Here is a 6038-nt window from a genome sequence, read left to right as displayed (position 1 = left end):
AGCCTTTAGTATCATATATACTCTGACTCTTCTCATCTGTGATTTTTTTTTTTTTAACAGTCTGTGATTTTTAAATGTGTGTGTCACCTTTACTGGGCTAAGGGATGTCTTGAGTAGCTGGTAAAACATTGTTTCTGGGTGTGTCTGTGAAAGTGTTTCCAGAAGAGATGATTAACATCTGAATTGGTGAATTAGTAAAGCAGATGGCCTTGCCAATGTGAGCATCATCCAATTTGTTGAGGCCCCAAACAACGAAAAGGAGGAAGACGGGCAAATTTGCCTACTCTTTTTTTTTCTGAGACATCCATCTTCTCCTTTCTCCTTTCCTTGGACATTGGTGCTCCTGGTTCTCAGGCCTTCACACTCAGAGTATACACCATCAGCGCCACCCTAACCCCCAAGTTTCACACTCTGACTGAATTACACCCCGGGCTTTCCTAGTTCTCCAGTTTATAGATGGCAGATTGTGGGTCGTTTCGGGTTTCCATAATCATTTCACGTGAGCCGGTTGCCAAGCACACAGGACGGGAGCAGTTGCTCACGCCTGTAATCCCAGCACTTTGGGAGGCCAAGCTAGTGGATCACGAGGTCAGGAGTTCAAGACCAGCCAAGATGGTGAAACTGGCCAAGATAGCTAGCCAAGACTAGCCTAGATGGTGAAACCCTGTCTCTACTAAAAACTACAAAAAAATTAGCCAGGCACAGTGGCATGCACCTGTAATCCCAGCTACTCTGGAGGCTGAGGCAGGAGAATCTCTTGAACCTGGGAGGGGGAGGTTGCAGTAAGCCGAGATCGTGCCACTGCACTCCAGCGTGGGCAACAAAGCGAGACTCCATCTCAAAAAAACAAAAACAAAATAGATGCCATGGTTCAGTAGTTAGCAGCCCACCACTTAACTACACTGAGTAGAGCATGTAGATCCTTTTTCAAATTTTTAAATTAAAACAGTAAAAATTGAGCAAGGGCACACTATAAGTATGTGATTATGACAGTCTTGAGGAAGTAACTATGACTTAATAGTTTTTAAAAATTTAGGACCGCCTGGTACGATGGTTCACATCTGTGATAAAAGAAAAACTTCAGCCAAATTAAATTTAAAGGAGTTTAATTGAGCAATAAACAGTTCGAGAATCGGGCAGCCTTCCCAGCCAGAGTAGGCTTGGACACTCTAGTGCAATCATATGGTGGAAGGTTTATAGAAAATGGAAGTGAGTTACAGAAACAGCTGGATTGCTGCAGCTTGGCATTTGCCTTATCTGAACATGGTTTGAACAGCTGGCTACATTTGGCCAAAACTCAGTGATTGGCACAAGTGTAGTCGGTTTACACCTCCACTTGTCACGATATACAGAGAAACCTTTAGGTCAAGCTTAAATATGTAAGGAGGCAGCTTTAGGCTAAACTTGACTTAACAACTGTAATCCCAACACTGGGAGGCCAGGCGGGAGGATCACTTGAGCCTAGGAGTTAGAGACCAGCCCAGGCAACATAGCGAGACCTTGTCTCTGCAAAAATAAATTAGCCAGGCATGGTGGCATGTACCTGTAGTCCCAGCTACTCAGGAGACTGAAGCTAGAGGATCATTTTGAGCCCAGGAGTTCAAGGTTGTGGTGAGCTACAATAGCGCCACTGCACTCCAACCTGGGGAACAGAGCAAGACCTTGTCTCAAAAAAAAAAAGATATAAGCAATATGTGGAAAGAAGGTCATACCTGTCAAAATAATCAGCTGAAAGCAGTTGTTTCTGAGGTACAGGAAAGGGGGGAAAGTGGAGATAAGGGAACTACTTTTCTTAAAAAGAAAAAAGACATAAAACTTAACACTTCAGGCCAGGCGCAATGGCTCATGCCTATAATTCTAGCACGTTGGGATGCTGAGGCGGGTGGATCACCTAAATCAGGAGTTCAAGACCAGCCTGAGCAACATGGTAAAACCCCGTCTCTACTAAAAATACAAAAATTAGGCCGGGCGTGGTGGCTCACACCTGTAATCCAAGCACTTTGGAGGCCAAGGTGGGTGGATCACCTGAGGTCGGGAGTTCAAGATCAGCCTGACCAACACAGTGAAACCCCATCTTAAAAAAAAAAAAATATATATATATATATATATATATGTGTGTGTGTGTGTGTGTGTGTGTGTATACACAAAAATTAGCTGGGCATGGTGGCAGTTGCCTATAATCCCAGCTACTTGGGAGGCTGAGGCAGGAGAATTGCTTGAAACTGGGAGGCAGAGGTTGCAACGAGCCAAGATTGCATCATTACACTCCAGCCTGAGCGACAGACTTCATTACCTCTGAATGGAGTGGCATTAAAAAATGTTTTAACAAATAAATAAAAATGATTCAACACTTCAAACTATGGGCATATGAAACCTTGATAAAAATAAAAACAAATTTAAAAATCTATTACTAGGTCAGCATGTTGAGAGTCTTTAAAGGAGTTTTTATTTAAGTATTTTTAAAATCTCAAATTTATAGAAGTCTTGGAATTAAAGTACAAAGAACTTTTGTTTTGCTGAACAATTTGAAAGTTCCTGACCTGACTCCTTATAACCCCTAAATACTACATGTCTTCTATAAACAAGGACTATCTCCTACAAAATTTTAATATAACTAGCAAAATCAGGACATCAACATTAATACATGTCTACCATCCATCCAACAGACCTATTCAAGTTTTGCCAAGTCAGGATCCAGTTCAGAATCACCACTGCATTTATTTCTCATGTCTCCTTCATCTTAAGTCTCGAACAAATTCTTCAGTCTTTTCCTGACTTTCATGACCTTTATATTTCTATTATAGGCCAATTATTTTGTAGAATTTTTCTTAATTTGAATTTGTTGCTTTAGGATGAGATTCCAATTATGTATTATTGGCAGAAACATCACAGAAGTGATGCTGTGTTCTTCTTGCTGGACTATCAGGAGACACACGATTGCAATTTGTCCTATTACTGATGATATTCATTTTTGTTACTTGATTAAAGTGGTACCTGCCAGATTTTTCCACTGTGAAGTGACTTCCTTTTATAACTAATAAATATTTTGTGAAGAGCTGCTTCGAAATTACATAAACATCTGTTGATTAGAAAACACAACAAAATTATTCTATGAATTAATACTTCTAAATTAATTTGCATTTTATCAATGACAATCAGATCCATATACATTTGCAAAACAGTTGCAAGTGTGTGTACGCAACAGCTTGTTGACTTAGGCAATGTGTGGAATGTTCTGGATTCCTAGACCCCAGACAGTAGCTCCAAGACAGTTTTGAACCTTCAGGTGAGACAAACTTGGTTTTGATTTGTACACTTACAAGTTATGGATGGTAGATTCTTTGTTGGAGAAAATGGCAGCAATTCTCACTCCCTGTATCCACCCTTTGGTTGTCCCCTTCCTACTGGCTGGCCATGCCCTTGTGACCTGCTTTGGCCAATGGGAGAATAGCAAATATGACATAAGTGAGACATGGAAGATTCTTATTTTATTTATTTATTTATTTATTTATTTTTGGAGATGGGGAATTCACCATGTTGGTCAGGCTGGTCTTGAATTCCTGACCTCAAGTGATCCACCCTCCTCAGCCTCTCAAAGTGCTGGGATTACAGGCATGAGCCACCACGCCCTGCCCCGGAAGGTTCTTGTGTTGCTGCCCTTATGCTGATTTTGGAACTCAACCCCTGTGTTCAAGCTCTGCTGGATAATGAGACTTGTGGTCACATCCCCATCACCCAGCTGATGATGAGCTCCTCCTGTCCCTCAGATATGAGGCCCCTTGGCCATCCAGCCCCCACACAATTGTTGAGAAACAAGTGTTAGCTGTCTGAAATCATAAATAGTTGGGTGGCTTATGATGCAGCAAAAATTAACTTACATACCACATGACCTCATGTGAGTTTCTTAATTTCTCTAAGCCTCAGCTTTCTCACCTATAGGATGGAGATAAGGCAATCACCCTTGCTATTTTGAGGATTAAATGAGAAAATATATGGGAAGTGCTTGGCATAGCATGAATATTCAACATGTAGAGTAATTAAAAAAAAAAAAACACCTCTATTTTAGTGTTGTACTGCACCGAACGGAGAAAGCACCAAGACAAAAGTATGCCAGATTGCAGTGTCATTTATTATGCCGGCGACCACAGAGGACTCACGTCTCTCCAACCTGTGGAGTCGAAAGGAGGGTGCCAAGACTTTTTATACCCGAAAAGCCACCTTGGGAGTGGGGGTGAGGAGCGGGGATGGGGATGAAAAGGTTTCGGACATTCCAAGGGCCAGGGGATTCTGTAAATCACCTCCTGGGCAGAGACGAGGGTGGGGGTCTCCGGACATTCCAAGGGCCAGGGGACTTTTGTCATTCTGTTTGTTACTTCAGTGATTTACAGAAGTCAAGATAAACATTTGTTTACACATTGTCTGGGTGGTGATAGAAGTCACAGATCTTAGTTACTTCTTACAAGTCACAGGAGCCAGGATGGAATTAGCCTGGGCTGCTTCTTTTAGTTATTACCGGTAAGCAAAGGCTAGCAATTCTGGCAGTTACTGATAAGAAAAGGTAAGCAGTTTTACATAGTTTGCAGAACAAACTAGCAGTTCTATTTACAGAAGCCAAGGCCAGCAGTTATTGTGAGGAGAATTGGGCAGCCGTTGCAACTTATTTTAAAAAGTTTTGCATTTTATAAAAATGGCGTTGCTCAGGTTCGGCTCTAGGCCAGCACAATATCACATTCCCCCCTGTTCTTTAACATGTATTAAATCTTTAATAGGTTTCCTCTTCTTGACACAAGGCCCATAGTTGGATCTCAGAACCATCAATTTGACCGAGTCTATTCTTTCCTGGATAAATTTGAGGAGCATGTTTAGAAGGCATGGTCCAAATGTTAATCCTAGGACTATTAAGACCAAGGGTCCTGCTAATCCAGTGAGCAGGGATGTTAGCCAGGGGAACCAAGAGAACAGTTTTTGGTACCAACTGTCTGAGGCTTCTCTAAGGTGCCTTCTTGTTTCTATATTTTGTCTAACCATTGCAAGGCTGTCTTGGATGATTCCAGAATTATTTGCATAGAAACAACACTGTTTGCCGAGAGCCGCGCACAGTCCTCCTTCCTTCAGGATCAATAAGTCTAACCCCCTTCTATTTTGTAACACCATTTCAGCCAACGAGTCCACTTGTTCAGCTAATTTGGTGATGGAATTTTCCAGATGGGTAATATCTGCATCTATTTGGTGTGACAGAGTTTTGAAATTTTGGTCCCCAGTGACTAAGGCAGATATTCCTATAGCGGTGGACCCTGCTACTCCAAGCCCCACTAATAGGGGTATAATTACAGGGGCCCGTTTCCAACGTCTGTCTGTATCATGCGCTATGAGAATTTCACCTTGGGGTCCATTATAAACATTTACCAGGGGCAGTATATATATGGGGGTACAAAGAATGGGTTTTGAGGAGTTGCTGAACTGGTAGGTGGAAATACAGCTCGTGAAGCCAAAAGTACAGGCGAACCAAACTGAGTCTGGTGCAATGTAGTAAAAACTTGTCCGGTTATAACTTAAAATGGGGGTGTTTTTGCAAAAACGTCAGTATGGGGAGCTGGCGAGATTATAGTTAGGGAAATGGAAGCATCTGCCTTCTCCCTCCAGATCCCCTAGGGTTATGTGGAACTGCTTTTCAGTACATGAGGCACTTGGGGGGTCTATATCGAGTTGTGCTGCTAGGCCTGTGTAAAAGGGTGGCTGTGGATTTAGGCATAGCCAGCAATCTTTGCCTAGGTCTGGGTTTGTCTGGTTGAGTAGGTGATGTGTGGAGGACAACATGTTTAGAAGGTTTAAGCCTTCTGTGTCTGAGGGGGTTTCTGTGAACAGGTTAGGAATGGAGGTAGTAGAGCTCAAAGTGGAGGGTAGGTTGGGAATAGGGGTAGCTATTTGGACCTTAGGGGAGGTTTTTGGGGGTTTTAGGACCTTGGCTATGGGTCCCATTGGGCGGTCGGGTCTGGGCAACGGTATACGCTGGATGGTAAAGATGTTTCCCATGTCCC

This window comes from Sapajus apella, unplaced genomic scaffold (assembly GCF_009761245.1).
Source record: "Sapajus apella isolate SASKATOON/1434 unplaced genomic scaffold, GSC_monkey_1.0 scaffold52, whole genome shotgun sequence".
Classification (NCBI taxonomy): domain Eukaryota; kingdom Metazoa; phylum Chordata; class Mammalia; order Primates; family Cebidae; genus Sapajus; species Sapajus apella.
The sequence above is the reverse complement of the archived record's forward strand: the minus strand, read 5'-3'. Positions refer to the sequence as shown.